Consider the following 21,973-nt stretch of genomic DNA (forward strand, 5'->3'; position numbering starts at 1 on the left):
GATGGTGGTAATATACTGTATTGCAACGCCACAGGGAAGCACAAAATCTTAACATGCCACATATATCAATCTGAAAATTTGAATTATTTAGTGCTGTGATTCGAAGCATTTTCTTCGCTGATGGTTGTGATGGAGAAATGTTGTTTAACATAAAATTAAAATATCTTTCTCATATGCTTATATAATATTAAGACTTGGTTTCACCCATTTGAAAAAGTAAAGATTTATTAAAAATAAATCAAATACAAGAATCTCTCAGGCAGGTATGTTGATCTAATTTCAATGAATTTCATCTATAAACAAGAGCAATTATGACAAAGACTACCAACAAGTGAACTCACAGAAATATACAGGAAAATGGTAGTTACAAATGGAGACCGATTGAACAAATTAAATGTCAAAGAAATACCTGTCTACAGAAGAGAAAATATAATTCAGTCAATTATTACTGTATCAGTCTATTCACAGTCAAAGTGATGGAAGGAACTATAGATAGTGATATCAAGCATTACTGACACATCACTAACTTGCATACTGCTCAGTGCGAGGACCAAATTTCACTACAATCTTGGCAGTTAGTGGAATTGAATTCAATTAAGTCATAAATCTAAAGTGAAAAGGTCAGACAGCAGTCTCAGAAATGGCAATCATGGAATTAACAGATTATCATAAAAATGCATTCTGATTACAAATGTCCTTGAGGGAAGGAAATCTGTCTTCTTTAGGAGTTTGACCAACACAAAACTGCAGATTCACAGCATATAGTTGACCCCTTAGTGCCGGAGACAGGTTCAAGCATATCAAACTGCAGAAAAGTCAAAAAATAAAATTGGACAGCCTCTCTTATATTGACCCAGGCGTTAGAAAAATGGGAAGCCTTCAAAAATGAGACAACAAGAGTCCAGAGACAGTATGCCCTGATAAGATGAAGGGAAAGTTTGGTAGGTGTACTGAATGCTGGATGACTAGAGAAATTTAGATTTTGGTCAAGAAAAAGAAGGAAGCATATGTCAGGTATAGGCAGCAGAGGTTGAGTGAATCCTCAGAAAAGCATAAAGGCAGTAAGAGTATACTTAAGAGGGAAATCAGGAGGGCAAAAAGGGGACATGAGATAGCTTTGGTAAATAGGGTTAAGGAGAATCCAAAGGGATCTTACAAATACATTAAGCACAAAAAAAGTCACTAGGGAGAGAATAGAGCCCTTCAAAGATTGGCAAGGCAGCCTATGCGTGGAACTTCAGGGTTACTGAGGAGAAGGACATGGAAGATGTAGAATGTGAGGAACTAGATGGTGACATCTTGTAAAAATGTCCATATTATAGAGGAGGAAGTGCTGGATGTCTTGAAATGCACAAAAAGTGGATACATCCCCAGGATCTGATCCGGTGTACCCTAGATCTCTGTGGGAAACTGGGGAAGTGATTTCTGGGCCCTTTGCTGCGTTATTTGTATCATTAGTCACAGATGAGATGCTGGAAGACTGGAGGGTAGCTAATGTGATACCACTATTTAAGAAAGATGGTAAGGATAAGCCAAGGAACTATAGACCGGTGAATCTGGCATTGGTGGTGGGCAAGTTGTTGAAGGGAACCCGGAGGGACAGGATTTACATGTATATGGAAAGGCAAGGACTGATTAAGGATCGTCAACATGGCTTTGTTTTTGGGAAATCGTGTCTCACTAACTTGATTGAGCTTTTTGAAGTAGTAACAAAGAGGATTGATGAGGGTAGAGTGGTGGACGTGACCCATATGGACTTCAGTAAGAAATTCAAAAAGGTTCCTCATGGTGACTGGTTAGCAAGGTTAGGTCACATGGAATACAGGGAGAACTAGCCATTTGGATACAGAACTAGCTCAAAAGGTAGAAGACAGAGTGGTGGTAGAGGGTTGCTTTTCCAACTGAAGGTCTGTGACCAGTTATGTGCCACAAGGATTGTTGCTGGTTGCGCTGCTTTTCCTCATTTATCTTAATGATTTGGATACGAACATAGGAGGTATAGTTCGTAAAGGTTTGTAGATGACACCAAAATGGAGGTGTATTGGACAGTGAATGTTACCTCCGATTACAATGGGATCTTATCAGATGGACCAATGTACTGAGTGGCGGATGGAGTTTAATTTAGATATATGAGAGGTGCTGCAGTTTGGAAAGGGAAATCAGGGTAGGACATATGCACTTAATGGTAAAGTCCTGGGAGTTTCGCTGAACAAAGAAATCTTGGAGTGCAGATTCATAGTTTTTTGGAAGTGAAGTTGCAGATAGATAGGATAGTGAAGGCAGCATTTGGTATGCTTTCCTTATTGGTCAGAGCATTGAGTATAGGAGGTCATGATGCAGCTGTTCAGGACATTGGTTAGGCCACTTTTGGAATATTGTGTAATCCTGCTCTGCCTCCCACAGCAAAGATGTTGTGAAACTTGGAAGGTTCAGAGAAGACTTAAAGATGTTGCTGGGGTTGGAGGGTTTGAGCTACTGGGCGAGGCTGAGGATAGGTTGGGGTTATTTTCTCTGGGGTGCTAGAGGGAGGACTGACCTTTTGGAGGTTTACAAAATCATGAGGGACACGGATAGAGTAAATATTCGAGGTCTTTTCTTTTTCCTGGGGTGGGGAGTCCAGAATCAGAGTGCATAAGTTTAAGGCTGAGAGGGGAAACATTTAAAAAGGGACCTAAGGGACAACTTTTTCACAGAGGATGGGGAGTATATGGAATGAGCTGCCAGAGAAAGTGGAGGAGGCTGGTACAATTACAGCATTTAAAAGGCTGGAAGGGCTTAGAGGGATATGGGCCAAGTTCTGGCAAATGTGACTAGATTAATTTAGGATATCTGGTTGGCATGGACAAGTTGGACTCCAGGGTCTGTTTCCGTGCTGTACATCTCTACAACTCTGCATGCCAAAGGCATATAGAGACCAATCTACCTTGCAAAATCCTTCTCACTAACTCTGTGGACTTGTACCAAAATTGGGAGTCCAGTCTTCCCTTGTGTTAAACACCAGTTGCAAGGAGAATGGAGGGTGTTAAGGGCACAATATACTCTGGCTGGGGGACTCTAATGAGTTCTAAAGGACACAACGGATAAGACTAGGCCTGAAGCAAGTAGTGAAGGAACAGAGAGATTACTTCATTTCATCCTCACAAATCTACCTATTGCAGATGCATTCGTTCATGGCAATGTTGGTAACAATTACCTAAAGTCTTTGCACTACCCTATTTCCTATAAAGGATAAGGCAACAGTATGATGGAATACCCTGCCTGGAAATCAATCTCAACAATATGCAAAGAATGGATTGAAAGCCACTGTCAATGTTTGTTGACACACTTTAATAAAATACTGGAAGGTTAAAATTAAATAACATATCAAGACTGCCAATAAAAAAAAAGTAGGAACATTACATTTACTTTAAATTACAGGCAAAAGTTTGGTTAGACACAACAGAAAGCTAGAATGCATTACCTTTATAATGCCCCTTTCTCCCCCAAAGTGTCCTATCCCCAAATATAGTTATGATTTGGAGATGCTGGTGTTGGACTTCAATAAATGAACTCTTGATTTCCATCAAAAAGCCACAAGCCATAGGAAACACCTTATCACCCACAAGATATGTCAATGATCTAGATCATGGACTCTTCAGACTCCCTCAGACTGGAGGAAAAGAACTATTTTAAAATGTTGCAAAAGCAGACAGCACTGCTGATTTCACTAAAAACCAGACATTGCCGAATTTGATTTTTTTTAAAACAAAGAGCTCGAATAGAAAACAACTTCTGGATTTAGCATTGCCTGTTCTTTCTGAATACACTTACCCACACACCCACGAAGTGACACAGTCTGTATCACCACCCACAGAACATCACTCACTCATTCAAAACTTAAAATGTCAAATAATGGAGAGGATTAATCATCAGACAAACTGTAGAACTCACCCCCACAGAACAGTACTAACAGCACAAAGTGAATACAGTTTCAGTAACTCATCAACATAGCAGCCCCCATAATGTACCTTGGAAAATAAAAGAATGTCTGAACTCAGTAGACAAGGCCAGCAACAGACCCTCGCCCCTTATAAAACATAAAATGCATATTACAGAAACTAAATAACCAATGTTCATCACAAGGAAGAAAACAGTATTAACCTCAGACAATCATATGGAATTGTGCAGCACAGAAACAGACTATTTACTACAATAGGTGTAAACACTTTTAATTAACCTGGTTAAATGTGCCGTGACCTGTCTGGGGCAGGTGGGACTTGAATCCAGGCCCGGAGGTAGCGATACTATCACTATGTGACAAGATCAACGTAGGCAATGAAACCACAGATCTGGACTTAAGAATCTCTCGATCTATTGACTATGCAACAGAGGTATGCTGATGGTTACATGACAAAGAAGCCACTTCCCTCCTTTCCTTACCTCTCTATGCCAACATTTCCTGCTTCTTTCTTCCTGAGATTTACAGGACATGGATGTTGTTGGCTGGGACAGCATTAATTGACTGGCCTCCAACACTGTCTTTGTGGAGTTTGCACATTCTCCCTGTGTCTGTATGGGTTTCCTCCGGGTGCTCCAGTTTCCTCCCACAGTCCAAAAATGTGCAGGTTAGGTGAATTGACAATGCTAAATTGCCCATAGTGTTAGGTGAAGGGGTAAATGTAGGGGAATGGGGCTGGGTGGGTTGCTCTTCGGAGGGTTGGTGTGGACTTGTTGGGTCGAAGAGCCTATTTCCACACTGTAAGCAATCTAATCTAATCAAACTACAATAATTATTCTTTGTTCCAGGTATGACGCCAACCAGTGAAGAGTATTCCCCTTGATGTCCACTGACACACTTAGTCAAACACAACCTTGATATTGAGGGCAGTCACTCTCACCTCAACTCTGGAATTCAGCTCCTTTGTCCATCTTTGAACTAAGGCTGTAATGACAAGAAGAGCTAAGTAGCCCTGGCAGAACTTGAACTGGGCTCCAGTGAGCAAGTGTTGTGAGATATCATGTTCCAGGTTGACAGCACCTTCCAGCACTTTACCAATGATTGAAAGTAAATGGATGGGGCTTAATTGACTGTTTTGGATTTTTTTTTTTGCTTTTTTTAAATTTATGTACAGCACCTGCTTGGCTAGGGATGCAGCACGTTCTGGAGTACAAGTCTTCAGTACTTTTGCCGGAATGTTGTCAATGCCCATATACCTTGCAGTATCCAGTGCCTCCAATCGTCTCTTGATATCAAATTGCCTGAAAATGTGTATCGGTAATGTTTGGAGCATCCATTCTGCATTTTTGGAAGAAGATTATTGCAACTGCTTCAGCCTTGCCTTTTGCGTTGATGTGCCATGCTCCCCCATCGTTGAAATGGGGATATTTGCAGAGACTCTTCCTCCAGTAGTTTGTTTAATTGTCCACTGCAATTCATGACTAAAAGTGGCAGAAATGAAGAACTTCAGTCTGATTTGTTGGCTGTGGAACCAATAATCAGTCTTACAGCTAACCCAATTTTAGCACAAGTCTCCAGCAAGGAGGACTTTACAGGCTGACAGCATTGTGGTTTCTGGTGCCTTAGTTGATGTCGTGTGGTTTGTCCAGTTTCACTCCCTTTTCCCTTTCTCGTGATTGATAGAATTGAATGACTTTCGGTTAAGGGTCAACCACATTTGGAGTCATATTTACGTAGACCCAACCAGGTAAGGATGGCAGTATCCTTTTCTGAAGTACATTAGTGAACGAGATGGGTTTTTTACAACAATGTTTTCATGACAATATGATAATTTTAGTTTTACTTCCATATTTTTACTGAATTCAAATGCCACAGTTTGTCGTGGGGAGATTTGAACAAAAAGGTCCCCAGAACCTTACCTGGATGTCTGGATTTCTAGTCCAGCAACAATACCACAAGGTGGTCACCTCCACCATGGTTAAAGGCCATTTCACTTTTCCTTTTATACTATTTGTATCATGCTACTTGTGGTAGCAAGTTTGAAATCTCACTACAATTTGTGTAAAGGAATTTCCCCCTATTTGGTTTGTTGCAACATCTTGTATTGGTGAACCTATTTTTAAGTTTGTTCACAAATAGAAACACTGACTCTACATTTATCCTATTAAAATCCTTAACAATTTTAAAGACTTTTATTAGGCTGCTGCCCAAGCCCTTGTACGCCTCACACCGTCCTAACCAGGAATAATATCAACGTTCCTTCACAGTCTTAGACTCAAAGTCCTGACTTGTTTCCTAATAATACTGAGTAGACCTACACAGCAGGTGATTTGCAGTGGTTCAAGGTAGTAACTAATTATCACCATACCAAGAGCAATTGGAGATAGGCAGCATGGGCTGGTCCTGCCAGTAACACTCACATCCCATGAAAGAACATTTAAAAACCAGCAGTCTTCCACCTAAAGAGAACCCCAGCTTGTTTAGTCTTTCCTGACAGACATAATGAAACATATAAATTTTTTTTAATGTTCAGCTTGCAAGAACAACTATCATATAATCATTGTCTCTAGGAGAACAGAGCAAACACTGTACTAATATAATTGGATCCCTAATACCTGGATATCAAAGTTGCATTATGTAACTATGCATCAGAGGAATACACAAAACAAATTGTTTCATTGGAGTTTTAAATTTGTGAAGGAGTGGAAGAACTTAAAAATTGATATGTGTAAATGAAATAAATTGTCTGTATGTCAGAATAACACATGACCCCCCCCCCCCCCCCCTTTTTCAGTGCTAATATTCATGTTTAGGCCTATACTTGACATTCATATCAACTCTCATTTGTACTAAGAAATGCTAGTACTTAAGAGTCTTAATCCTCACAGACACTTATTTTATTCACCTTGAAAATCAGCAATGGGGTCAAGTGGGTGATGCAGGCCATACTAAGTGTACACGCAGGAACAGAAGATACGTCTACACAGAGCTGACAGTGTGCAGCAATGAACACTAGGGACTCCAGCAAGAAGTATGAATCTGGCTTAAAACTAACAGCCATAATATTCATTAATCCATTGCTGCTGCAGGAGAAATTGATACTAATATGTGACAATGGAAGAAGAATGAATATGCGTCTGAAAATGAAGAACAAATTGAGCAGAGAGACCAGTCGGTGGCTGGATTTTAAATGGGTATCAACATGGGTTTTCAAAAATCAACAATGATTAGGTTGTCACCAGAAATGCAATGCGTGCATATAAGTACATAGATAGGCTAAATCAAACTAGGTAACTCTCAAAGATTTTAGAGCAATAGCTAGTTGGTATATTGTTTGAAGGAATAGGAATGTTTAATGTTGTAGGAGAAGAGGAAGGTTTTTTGTTGCTGAAATCAAAATTACCAAAGCTACTCCAGAATGGTAACTTGGTACCTTAGCAAAAGTGTCTTCGAATGAAGCCTTGTGTCAGATGCTGAAAACAAATGTATTAGATAGTTTAAAAAAAAGTTTAAATTGTGGTTATTGTCTTTCTCAATCTCTTCCCCTTGGCTGTGTGGTGATCCTCAGGTTAAACTGCTTCTCAAATGAGAGCAGACTATGGTCTGGCATAACTTTGGCTACTTTAAAAAGGATAAAATAAATAAGTTAATTCATTCAATAGTATTTGTCATGTAATTTAAATGAAATCATCATTGTCACGTTTCTTTTCATGCTTTAAAAGTGGCAACTAACCACACCAACATCAGTTCACATCTTGTACTTGGCGTACAAACGGTCCAGTGAAGATTCAAAATCTTTCCCAAAACAGGGTTGGCTTACACACTGCAATCTAGGGTGTTAATGCTAAAGCCTTTATTTAACATTTAAAACGAAGTATACCAAACTTCACTTTTAGAATACTGACATCTGCCAATTTTAGTCTTTAAATTCAATGGTTTTATTGAAGTGGTGTTAGGCTATAAACTTCATTGTGGATAGGCAATAATACAACTCATTACAAAAATTTGTGCATTTGATCATGGTCATGATTTTCTATAAAACGGTGGTGAGTTTGGATGAATGTTTTTCCAAATTAATTTGATCTTTAAAACATCAGCTGATATTAATCTGAAATCATGAACAATCTTTATAAATGTCAACCTGTTTACAATATCATTGCAGAAAAAAGAATTTTCAATATCTTGATCTTATCACAATTCAAAATCACTTCAATTTTAATGCAACAATTCCAAAGGCAAGTCATGCTTAATAAATTTATTGAAACCCCTTGAAATGTTGGAACATTGTAGATATCATGTCTTTCAGGAAGACGCCATATCACTATTCAGTTAATTCAGTATTTGGAATGTTGACTCTGGAAGTAGTAGGTAGCCTTCATACTCACCAGCGTGTCCCTTGACGGTCAAAAGTAACTCTCACAATGTAAACGTTGCAGCTGCCAAGTCCGAGTAAGGGTGTGAAACAACAGCAACTTGACTGGGAATCTTAAACTGCGAGTTTACCAAATTTGCATGCTTAACACATTGTAATACAGTGCTGAGACCTGGACAATCTAGTAGGCAGGAGAAAGGGATGAATACCTTCCACTGTCACTGTCTCAAATGTATTCCTAGAATCTTTTGGTAGGGCATTGTCACCAATTCAGAAGTCCTAGTACACATTAGTTCCATCAGCACAGGACTCACGTGATGCAGTGTTAGTATTCTATCTCTGGCTGGAAGATCCATGTCCAAGTCCCACCTGCATCACACATGTATCAAAATATATCTGAATACATTGATTAAAAATATCCATACTCATTGCTCAGTCAATGATACCTGCGCTGGCTCAATCATATTCAAGTGATGTAAGACTTTCTGCATGATGGACAAGCCCCTAGGTTATATCCAACAGGCGGTTCACGCTTAAAAGCATCTGCAAGCAATATATGTAAACGATAAACATGAACACTTACAGTTGGGAGTCAGTAGCTGATGGCTGTGACCTCTGGAGGGTGACTGTATGGAAGGGATTGATAAAAGGGAGTAGAAACAAAAGCTCAGTTGGCTGGGAAGAGCTCACAGAAAACAGAGGTCAGTGAATTGTGCACTTTCTCAGCCTATCAACTTGCTCAATAGCAATGGGTGGAGGTAAGAAATAACACGGGGAAAGATGACAATGACAGGAACTTTATATTGGCAATATGGCATGACGGAGAATAAAACAGGAGGCAATAAGGTCATATCATTAAGGCATTAATTAATCATGGATGACTTTAATCTTCATGTAAATTGGTAAAAATCAGACTGGTAGACTAAAAGAAAACTGCAGAGAGGCAAGTATTCTGTCACCAAGGCACCCTTTATTTACATGTGCATAGTATATGGGCTCTGAACAGCCAGATCAAAGCCAGTCCCTAGACTGAGGAGACCTTCTGAATCTCCTGTTCATCTCTCAAATCAAGGATCTCATCGCCAATGAGATCCACATGGCCCTGTTTCCAATCCTACATCAACATAGCCATGAAGAAGAATTCAGACTGTATTTGGGACAGTTTCCTAGAACAATGTTAAAGGTCCAACCAGGGACCAAGTAATTTTGGATCTGGTAATGTGTAATATTGTAGGTTTAATTAATGAGCTTAGAGTAAGAGAGAGTCCCAATGAAAGTGATAACATAGTAGAATCTAGCATACAGTTTGAGGGAGTCCAAAACAACTGTCCTAAGCTTAAATACAATAAATTACAAAGAAATGAGGGCAGAGTTAACTGGTATGGTCTGGGAAAGTGGTTTAGTAGCAAAAATGGTTGAGGAACAAAGGCAGATATTTAAGAAAATAGTTCATGGCTCACAACAAAGACAATATCCTTGTGAGAAAGGAGGATCTAGTAAAGAGACAAGGCAACAATAGTTAACTAGGCAAGTTAAGGAAAGCAACAAAGTTAGGGAAAAAAAACATACAACATGGCAAAAATTAGTAGTAAGCCAAAGGATTGGAAAAATTTTAAAAACCAAACAAGAGAGACAGGAAATAAGATTTGGAGGTGAAACTTGCATTACAATTGAGAATATGTATAGAGTATGAGCAGGTAGGGAAAGAGTTAAGTTTTGAGTTTGGTGAAACAAAAGGCTTAGCTAGCATGACTTGGATCAGATAAGAACTTGCAGTAAACAATGAGGTGCCGGAGGCAAGGGCAGTGGGTTGACAAGGCAGAAAAATGTTTAGTATATAAAATCATTTAACAAGAAGAAGCATTCAGTATGTAAAGTCAGTGAACAAGGGGAAAAGTATTTATTATGTGATGCCAGTTTACAAGGTTATGACCATTCATTATGTAACAGCAGATGGTTTAATCTCTAACTTCCCCATCCACTCTGCTGAGGACATGCAGGTCCTAGGCCTCCTCCATCACCACTCCCTCACCACCTGACTCCTGAAGAAAAAATGCCTTATCTTCAGCCTCGGGACCCTTCAGCTCCAGGGCACCAATGTGGACTTCACCAGTTTCCTCATTTCTCTTTACCCCAGTTCCAACCTTCAAGCTCAGCACCGTTCTCATGATTTCTCCCACCTGTCAGTCAATCTTCCTTCCCACTTATCTACTCCACTTTCCTCTCCAATCTATCACCTTTGCCCTTACCTCCATCCACCTATTGCACTCTCAGCTACCTTGTCCCCAGCCCCATCCCCCTCCCAATGATCTTTTCACCCCCTTGGCTCCCAACCTCATTCCTGATGAAGGGCCTTTGCCCGAAATGTCGATTCTCCTGTTGCTCAGATGCTGCCTGGCCTGCTGTGCTTATCGAGCACCACTCTAATCTCCAGCATCTGTGCTTTTCCAGCACCACTAATTTCCACTTCCGCCTATAAAATTTAATGCATAACATTCTAAGCAATGTCTTCAAGCAGTTTTAAACTAACTAGGCAGTGGTTGAATCTCATTTAAGAAAAAAAAAGACTCTTGTGGTGTAGTGTACCATCCCTACTTCTGGTCAAGATCATAGGCTCAAATCCCACCTATTTCAGAAGTGCATCTTAACATCCATGAATAGGCTGTTAAAATTAACTATATTATTAATTTAAACAAGGAAAGTGAATGTAGCCAAGCCAAGTTTGCAGATGACAAAACAGATGGAAAGGCAAATGGTAGGGATGTCACAAAGAATCTGCAAAAGGGATATCGTGGGGTCAAGAGAGTGGGCAAAGAGTTGGCAGATAGAATATAATGTGGGAAAGTATGATTGATGAGGTGATGAAAAAGAATAGGAGGAACTCACCATTAATTAAATGAAGAAAAATTGTACAAAGCTAAAGCATAGAGGGATTTGGAATGCTCATTTATTATTCACAAAAAAAAGCAAATTCAGCAGGTAATAGGGATGGCAAATGTAATAATTTCAGAGAGAATGGAGTGCAAAAAAGTTGTTAAAATTGTATAAGGCACTGGTCAGACCACAGCTGGAAAACTGAACAATTTTAATCCATGTGAAAGAAACACTGACAGTCCAGAGAAAGTTGACCCTAGTATGGAGGGATTTTTTTTAAATGAGGAAAGGCTGAAAAGGTTGGGCCTACACTCAGTGGAGTTTAGAAGAATGAGAGAATCAATTTGTTGAAACATACAAAAGATACTTAGGGAGTGTGACAGGGTAAATGCAGAGAGACTGTCTTCCCTTGAGAGAAAGGGTTGGACTAAAAAGGCATAATGCATAACATTCTAAGCAATGTCTTCAAGCAGTTTTAAACTAACTAGGCAGTGGTTGGATCTCATTTGAGAAAAAAGGCGGCTTTTGTGGTGTAGTGTGGTTAGGAGAGGGAGTCGAGGAGGAATTTGTTTTCTCAGAGGAGACTCCAGAATTATTTAACACTAAGGGCTGAAGAAGCTGGGTCGCAAAGTGTATTCAAGCTTGAGATATATTGATTAAAAATCAATAAGGGACTCAAAAGGTTTTGTGGAAAAGGCAGGAAAGTGGAGTCGAGGATTATCAGGTCAGCCATGATCTCACTGAATGGCAGAGCAGACAGTGAGCTAAGTGGTCTACTTGTGCTCTTAAGGCTTATTATCTTATTAGCCAGAAATCCGACCAGACCAACCACATAAAATACGGTGGCTGCAAAAGTAGGTCAGATATCAAGAATTCTGTGGTAACTTCTCTCTCCAAAGATTTATCACTGAGGCACAAGTGAAGTGCGTGATGTAATATTCTTCACTTGCCTGGATGAATGCAACTCCATAAATTTTGAAGCAGCTCAACAATATAGAAGACAAAGCAGTTTACTTGACTAGCACTCCACCCACAAATTTTCAATATTAACTCCCTTCACATCTGGTGTAGAACCAGCATTGCTGACCATCTACAACATGCACTAGGAAGTTACCAAGATCCCTCTGGCAAGGCATTCTGAATGCATTACCTCTATCCTCTGGAAAGATGAGGGCAACAGACATGCCACTTGCCTGTTTTGCCAAAGTCACAAGCGTTCACAAATTCAAATCAGACTGCAGCTTGTTCACTGCAGCTGGGTCAAAATTCTGGAATTTCCCACCATGTTGAGATGTCATGTACTATCACAGACAATGAGTCGGGAGGGCTGCTGCCATCATCAACTTGATAGCAATTAGAGAAGAACAATGAAAATGTTGGTCTTGCCTGTGATACTCATGCCCCAGGAATAAGCACAAAAAATTTACAGATGAGGAAATTAATTTGTTCTATTTAATTTATGCATACAGAATCACTGAATCCCATGGGAAAGGAGGAGGCCATTTGATCTATCGTGCTTTTGCTGTCCGCTTAAACCCACTATTCCTTCCCTTTCTTATAGCTCTGTAAATATTTCCTGTGAGTTTACGTACCCAAATTCTTTTTAACAGTTAATAATAAATCTATTTAGCCATTTCAGATGGGTGATTTCTGTTATAGAATGCACTAATAAAAATCTTATGCTTTTTCAGATTCTTTGCCCCACCATTTGTTCTGAAATTATTCGAATGTTTTCACTTTCACCATTTTAGATGAATCTGCCTCATTTCAATCAATCCAGACATATACGAAAATTGACATTCTAAAATTTGCTTTTCACTTGTTTGAAATTATATCCAAATATCACAACCTGGTTTTAAGTTGTTTCCTGGTTTTACTTTATCCATGGCATTTTATACCTTGTGCATTTTGATGCAACTGCATCTTCGAAATCTTACTGGTAAATTGCTTTCACCAGTTTAGTCCAGAGTTTGGGACTTCCCTTCTAATCATTGCATCGTTCTTCTTTCCCCTCAAGGACACAGCTCAAAACTGACCTCTTTGAGCTTCTGGCTTTTTGTCATAATACTTTCTTGTATGATTTGGTGTTGAAATTTGTTTACATATGTTCCTGTAGGCCAGAGATATTTTGATGTTAAAAGGGGTTTTAATAAATACAAGTGCTTGTCAGATACACTCATCCCAGGATGAAAAACGGAAGTATCTTCAGGTTTCTTCTTCAATTTGACCATTAACATGAGAGATCACCCTTGAGGCACTTTGCACCACATCCACCATTTGAATTTCTCTCTCCGTCCAGTATGAAAATAGCAATTTGGACATACATTTTCATTCCAATTTATAGGTCTGCTTAAATTTGATCGGGCATAGCCCTACCCAAACACACTTCCTATGTTCTGAAGGAAATTTTCAAATTTTCTCTTAACATGGGCTATTTGCAAATCTGATCAATTTGCTTTGATTCCGAATTCAAGTCATTCATGCATATTTAAAATAATTGTGGGCTCCCTCATCTTGAATTAACTCCTGGTAAATACATCCATTGTTTCGTCTAGCCTTCAATCACTACCCTATCCATAATCAAGACTTTCCAGGATCTATACAGTAGACTCTTAGTAAAATTGTCGGGGTTAACACAAAATAGAAGTTGAAAACAACTTGAAACAATTTTAATTACTGCATTTGATATTCTCTTATCAATCTATATTTCAGAATATTTTTGAAACAAATACATATATAAATATTTTTTTAAAAATTTCAGTGGGGAATTTATTTCCTGATTCTAATTGACTTCAGTTTTGCTATATAAAGCCAAAGTGACCAGTCCAGTAGGACAATACCACATTGCAACTTTGCTTTGCTCTTCATTCATGAAAGTAAATTACCGAGCTTGTACCCAAGACCTTGATTATACTAGTCTTACTCCAAATACTTGGCCTTGCTCACATACAAGCTGCATTATTTTTATTCTAGTCTTACTCCAAATACTTGGCCTTGCTCACATACAAGCTGCATTATTTTTATAGTGTTTGCCAGCAAGTCGACAGTGGACTCCCACAAATCAACATTGACTGTATTCCTTAAGTAACAAATGTTAATCAGAAAACTAGAGACATTATCCTGAGCCACAAACACCCCTTTAAAAGTCTTCAAACATGTCAAACAGCTCTTGTTATTACCAGACAGAATTCTTGTCTGCTTCTAGAAGGCCCAGGTTCAAGTTCCACCTGCACAAGCGAGGTGTCAGCACATGGCTGGAGCAACTGATTAATAACATCTACTATTACAGAAAACAGGTTCCATTCAAGATTAGAAATGTCATCAAATGCATTAATTTATTTTATGGGGCATTCTAAGTAAATTAGTGATAATTCACTTTCTGCACTAAACTTTCAAACAGTTTACACAACTGCTTTTAATAGTGTGCAAACCTGAGAAAAATACAGCCTTCCTGCACATTGCCACTGCATCTTATTAAGTCAGGAAAGAAAACTTAAAGATATAAGGCCTTTAAAACCTGATTAACAAGTTCACTGTTTCTAAACTCTAGTCTTGTTGGGAAGTATGTAAAAAAGCAGAGAACGATGGTGTTACTTACTCAGATTGGCAAATAGGAAGTTTGAATTACAATTATTATCACATGCATTCACTTGAGTACAGTGAAAAGTCTACAAAGTCAAACTGCTTACGGCACCATCTTAAGTACAGATTCTTAGGAATATATTAGAAAAATAAAAAATGTTCAGTATTACCGACCTTTGCGTTATCTGAAGTACAAAAGATATCTAGGACATATTGGAAGAATAAAGAAATAAGAAGCTCAGAAGTACAGTCCTTTCAAGTAGAGGTGGCAACAGAGTTGGACTCCTGATTCGGATCTCGACTGCTCTATCTGTTTCTCCCCCACCCCTTGCCCCTCATTTCAAGGTCTGGGGTGAAGCGAGTGCAGACTCCTGGCCTGGAGGCGAGATCCTGGCCTGGTCTCGTCTGCTTTTTGGGACCTGCACTTTTTCGCTTTTATATAAATTAATTAGCCTTGGAAGACCACTTTAAACATAGAAAATAGGTTGAGTTGACCATTCAGCCCATCAAGTCTACACCACCGTTCAATATGATCATGCCCAATCATGCAATTTCAGTATCCCACTTCCACTTTCTCTCTATACCTTTTGATCCTTCTAGCCACAGGGCCACTCCAGCTCCTTCTTGAATATGTCTAGCTGACCAGCCTGAACAATTTTCTGTGGTACAGAATTCCATAGGTTGACAACTCAATGAAGAAATTCTTCCTCACCTCAGTCCTGAAATGATTTACCCCCATTTATTCTTGGGCTGTAACCCATAGCTCTGGATTTGCCTAACACTGGGAACATTCTTCCTTCATCTAGCCTGTCCAATTACATCAGGATTTTGTGTTTTTATGAGATTCCTCCCCCCCCCACCATACATGTGAAATTGTACTGCTGATTCCAAATAAAAGCAAAAACTTCAGATTTCCAGCATCTGCAACAAACAGAAAATGCTGGATAAACTTGAGAAGTCTGATAGCAACTGAGTAGAGTTAATGTTTTGAATACAGTGGCAGTGCCTCCCCCTCAGCCACGAGACTTGGGTCCAGAGTTCAGAGTCACTAAAGAAGTAAAAAGTGAACTGAAAAGCATCAAAAGTACTTAGGGCTTTTTGTATAGAATTGTTTGTTTGTAATACTGAACAATAATCAAACAACTTTTCATTATTGGTTTGTGAGATTAACATGTTAAAAATAAAATGTAATACTGAAAATATTGTTTTTACCTGTTTATTTCTTCTATATTTGACCTACTCCACAATTTCATATCTTTATTGTAACAGAGTATCCTTATTCTTTTGATTAAGAGTTTCAGTACAAAACTATATAATTTAGTACTTTTTACAATGGGAGAAAATTAATACTGAACAGAATTATGTTCAACTTATTGTTGGTTCGGCCCTCCAACACAACACCGGTTTCTCATGTGGCCCCTAGGAAGAATTAATTGCCCACCCCTGCAGTAAAGGGACTAGACACGGTTAATCAGGAATTGATGGAGTTAAGGCTCTATGCACAACAGACTAGATACACAGTAGTCCATCAACTGGCCCAACAAGGGGGGGGGGGGGGGGGGGGGGAAAGAGTGTGTACAATAATAGGAGACAAACACATCACCCATTGTTATAGATGAATCATACAACATAGCCCATGCCATCCAGGATATTAAGAACCAATTGGATTATTTCAGATAAGGTCCTCAGAATGGAGATGGCTGGCTAGGGTGGCTACTGGAAGGATCCTATCTACTGCATGAGCTAGTAATTCTTGTTGTTATAATCATTGCTTAAATACTGGCTGCCAGATTCTTATGAATAAGCTGCTAGCGCCTTTCGAAGCCCCATTTAGCTGGTTATCATGGAATGATAGAGGGAATGAGATATTAAAAGGGTTCATTTGTTCTGCTGACTTAAGAAATTGAATGTCTCGGGGTGGGGTGGTTTGAGTCTTGCAGGCAGGATGTGACAATCTAATCATAATCTGTAAATGCTGCTGTTTAAGGAATAACCTCATCACAGAGTTTTTGGGTGGTATGTGACGATGGGGGAACGGAGGGGGTGGTGTCTTGCAGGCATGACTGACTGTAATGCAAAATCCTATATAAAGGGAGGATGGTTCCCTTGTTCAGACAGCCTCATTTGACACCCTCCACAAGCATCGTGAACAGTGTTAAATGATCCTCCAAAAGCTTGTATATGCCGAAATAAATTGTAGCTGTTCACAGCAGTTGGCAAATTGCAGTTGCATCAAGCGCTTAAGAATCTTAAGTAGGGAACCTAACATGCTGAAGCAAAACCAAAAACTGGTGGAGAAATTCAGCAGGCCTGGATCTATCCAAAGAATTCTGGAGGATGATCACTGGACCTGAAATGATACCAGAAATGCTGAGTTGCTCCAGCAACTTATGTTTTAAGATTTCCAGCATTCACAGTTCTTGACTTTTTAAAAAATAATTGTTATGTTGTTTTATTCCACAGCAAGCTTATTAAGTTCGAGAGTTGGATTAGCAATTGGACTACATAAACTACGAAATAAGTCATAATGTGGCTGTACAGGACACTGGCGAGGCCACTTTCAGAACACTGCATACAATTCTACTTGACTTTCTATGGGAAGGATGTTGTTAAACTGGAGAGGGTGGAGACAAGATTTACAAGGATGTTGCTAGAACTGGAGGGTTTGAGTTAGAAGAGGCTGAATAGGCTGGGACTTTTTTCCCCCTAGAGCGTCAGAGGCTGAAGGGTGACCATGTAGAGGTTTATAAAATTTATGAGGGACATGGACAGGGTGAATAGCCAAGGTCTTTTTCCTATTGAGAGGGAATCCAGAACTAGAGAACATGGTTTAAGGTGAGAGGGGAAAGATTTAAAAAGGATCTGAGCAATACTTTGTCCCCACACAGAGTGTGGTGCAAGTATGGAACGAGCTGCCAGAGAAAGTGGTGGATACTGGTACAATTACAACATTTAAAAAATATTTGGATGGGTATATGAATCAGAAGGGTTGAGAGGAATATGGGCCAAATGCTGGCAGATGGGACTAGGTCAGATGGGGGTGTTTGGTTGGCGTGGACGGGTTAGACCAAAGGATCTGTTTCAGTGCCATAGGACTGTGACCAGCCGGCAAAGCACATTGCACTAGTTTCATCAATGCCCGTTGATCTATCGAACTGCGCCGGGCACAGAGACAAGTTTAAACCTTAATTTCAAACATTTGAATTACCAAAATGAATGGCATTTATTATTCAATCTCAATCATAGTAATTTAGTCAGCAATTTGAAATCAATTAATCAAGCCTTCTTGCAGTAAGGGTTGTTTCTTATTAATGATCTAACACCTAAACTAGGTCACCATTCTGGTACTTATGCAGTGCAGTATGGAGTATGACACAGATAGTTCAGGCAGGTTTAGTAACATTGCGTCATAAATCATAATTTCTAAAGTAATGTACATCTTATTTAAATGCACAAAATACCAGAAAAACTTTGTCACCTTAACCAAAGTTTAAGATCTCAATCAAATGAATGGGCTTGGTGCTCAAGATCATTTTAAGGAGGAGTCAACAATGATGTGATTAGGACTATGTAAAAATTCAAATACTTCACAGATTTAATTAGGACTGACACACCTTGTCCCAAAGCTAATAGAAAGGACTCCCCTGACAGTACAAAACACTTGTGTGAAAACAAATTTGTTATTGACAAGACAGCCAAACAGATGTCAATATAAGCATACATTTTTCCCTTTTAAAAAAAAGAGGGGGTTGGGTAGAACGATTGCAAAATGAGAAAAACTGAATTTAAAAACTATTATAGAGGTAAAACAAAATGCACACAGAAGTTTCCGTAGTGAGAGAATAGGACATCTTTTCTGTTGCTAATAATGGGTCCAAGTTAGAAGTTACTTACTGGTTAAATACAAAATTGGATCTTCATCAGTACATCACATTTTAAACACTAGTTATATTTTTGGATACAAGGTTTGATCTGCTCTCATTCTATAAGCTGTTTGATGGCAGTACCAACATTTACATCAACTGGTGCAGACAGAAAAGAGCAGCAAGCAAACATGACACACCTTTTCTGTCATTCAAAACAATATAGCTGTATCTTTTAATTTTATAACCAGAGTTCTTTGGACTGTTTGCAGTCCCGATGACATGGATTGAAAAACATTGGCTATTTAAGAATTTAGGGAGGCTAACTTAGCATGGTTAATGGAAAGCCAAAATTGACTTCAAGGCTAGGAATAAGGTTTTAAAAATTAAATAAATCAAATGAGATACTAGGAGAATTACTTAACAGTTGTTATAAATCCACTCCTCATTGTTATTAAACATTTTTGGAGCAGATGGGACTTGAACCTGGACTTCTTGCGTTTCAATGATACAGTTAACTGGTAGTGACCTACCCTCTGAGCCAACAAACTTGCGTTCAAGTCCCACATGGTTTGGAGGTGTGCAATAACATTCCTGAACTGGTTAACATTAAAAAAACAATTGCTCCTTGATCTTGAGTCTGCTTCTGGGCCTGGCTGTGATGACCATGAACATGTAGAAGTTGTCCAACTGCCTCTCTCTTTTCCACAGTTACATTCCAATCCTTGTATTGCTGGAAAGAAAGCACCTGGTATCCACTCATATGCTTCAGACCTTCTGCCACTGGAGAATTGGGCTTCAAAGACAGAATGAAAAAGGGACTGCTAAGACATTGGAATGGTGGTCAGAAAGTGGAGATTTGTAATAGTTTTATTCATAGAACCCAATCTTATCAAGAACAAATTCCATGCCTTGTTTCCTAATTCATCTGGCTTCAATTCAATTAATGCTAATTTCTACCACATTTAAAACATGTCAAAAAGAGCACTAGCATTCTAAATGGAAGTTGTTGTGGATAATTAAAATTGTTCATGCAGCTCAAACTTGGTTTCATGTTAACATGGCTTGTACAAAACAACTGTTATACCATTGTAAAACTCCAGACTGAATCAAAGCATTGACTTTCCTTATTATTGAGGCCTCGAAGTCAAGATGGTGATCTGGGCTTTTTTTCTAATCAACCTGTTCAGCGATGTTATTACACAATTCTGGAGCAGGTGGGACTTGAAGCTGGGCCTTCTGGTCCAGGGGCAAGGACAAACACTGCACCAAAAGATATGCTGCACTCCCTCAAATCTAGAAGGTGGCACCCAGAATGCTCCAAGTACTCCAGGTTTGATCTAACAAAAACTTTATTCAGCTATAACATGATTTCCCCCCACCCCCCATCCCAACCTTGTATTCTTGTCCTCTAGATATGAAGACCTGTATTTCAATAGCTTTTTTGGTTATTTTAATCATCTACATAACTGAAGCCCCACGTACTTTGTACCTTCATCGTTGCTAACTTTTCAACATTTGGAAAATATCCTGTTTCACCATTTTCTTAGGCTCAGAGTGGATGATTTCATGTTTGAAATCCATTTGCTACAGTTTTGTCCATTCACTTCACCTACCACATATACTCAAGTAATGGTTTCAAGTTGTGCAAAGTCAACCTCTGACTGATGGTCAAAAACATCATTTATCTTTCGTATAGCTTTGTTATTTGCCAAAAAATGTCAAACTTTTTGTACCTGCCACTGAGTCAGACTCACCCTGATGCAAATCCACTGGATAGAATAGTACACCATTGCAGGTGGCTTGTTCAGCCAGTCAGCACGTGTAATTTTAGCTCATTTTGGGGTGCAGTTGGCCGGAATAATTTCCAAACTGGCAACTTGGTGTTAGATGCAATGGGAGCGTTTGGATTCTCAAAAAGTCTCTGAATGTAAAGGTCAACACTATTTTTGACCAAAAAACATTAGTGCAAAAATTTGAATGTCACACAAGTATAAATACCATTGATAATGGTTTGTGATATTATGCTTTGATATGCCACATATATCTTTGTTAAACAAAGAATTGCAGTTTTTTTTCATCTCATCACCCAAGTTATTAATCTATACTATTGAGGCCCCAGAACAAATCCTTGTGGAACATCATAGTAATTTGAGTTTCTGCCCATTACCTTAACTCTGACTCCTACCATTCAGCAAATTTCCTAAGCAAGTCAATAATTTGTTTTCAATTTTAGAAGTTTCAACCTTAGCTAACAGTATCTTATAATGGCACTCAATCAAATGCTTTCTAGTAGTTCATGTTAAAAAAAAAATTCCCTGAATAAATGCCTGAGTCATCACTTCAAAATGTTCAATCACATACTGATGCTGTATCTCCATGAACTGAAAATTTTCAAAGGTGTTCACTCAATCCTTAAATTATAGACTCTAATAAACAAACTGGTAATAGACGTTAGGATACTGGCTTATATTTCCCTAGCTTACCCCTCTCACTTTCCTTATATCTATAATTTTCCAATCGAAGAAGTGGTTTCTGAATTAATAGATAGTTTCAAAATTACAGTGCGAAGCAGAGTCATTAAGCGACTGCTGGACATACACATGGATAGCAGTGAGTAGGTTAAATTATTATTTAAACCTCAGCACAAAATCGTGGGTCTGTTCTATGCTGTATCTTTCTATGTTTTAAGTGTTTTCAACCACTTTTTTAAAAACTCAAATGATGGAAATCATTTGCACGGAGATTTTTCTTTGATGGCATTATTTTCTTAATTTATCTTGCTTACATTCATTTTTGAGTCCTTGACCCCAAATCAATACTAGTTTTCTCAAGATGGCCAAGATGCTGAACTCTTCCAACGTGTAAAGTATTGATGCAAATGGATTATTGAACGTGTCTGCTGTCTCCTATTTACTTTGACAATATTACTGATATTTAAATTTTGAAAGGGGCAACATTGCTCCTGACCATCAACATTCCCCCCCACCTCCCAAAATGTTTTACTGTTGATTTTGATATTCCTTTTTATCCTTCTTTCATACTCCCTTATTTGTTCCTCTTGGCTATTCTTTACATCATTCGCATTGACTAGAATGTGATTTTCTTGCAGATTTCTAAGCTTTCACATTATATGGGATTCTTGTTACATGACTATTAACTCTGAGCTGAGCCACTGTCAGCTTCACACTTTTGATGGTAAGGTTCACTAATGTACCAGATTGTCCTCGACTGTCACAACTAACTACAAGTGGCAATGCACACTAATAGCATATTGACGACCTCATCTCAGCTTAGCTAAGAGAGAAAATCAGCACCTTTAGCTGGAATAGACAAGGGAGTCTC

General features: G+C 38.8%; 1 protein-coding gene across 1 annotated transcript in view; it reads right to left on the reverse strand.

The window, feature by feature from the left end:
• Window positions 1–21,973, reverse strand: part of LOC132830127 (protein argonaute-3) — a 121,568-nt gene that overhangs the window by 81,272 nt on the left and 18,323 nt on the right. The window lies entirely within an intron of this gene.

The sequence above is a fragment of the Hemiscyllium ocellatum genome, chromosome 30 (assembly GCF_020745735.1).
Source record: "Hemiscyllium ocellatum isolate sHemOce1 chromosome 30, sHemOce1.pat.X.cur, whole genome shotgun sequence".
Classification (NCBI taxonomy): Eukaryota; Metazoa; Chordata; class Chondrichthyes; order Orectolobiformes; family Hemiscylliidae; genus Hemiscyllium; species Hemiscyllium ocellatum.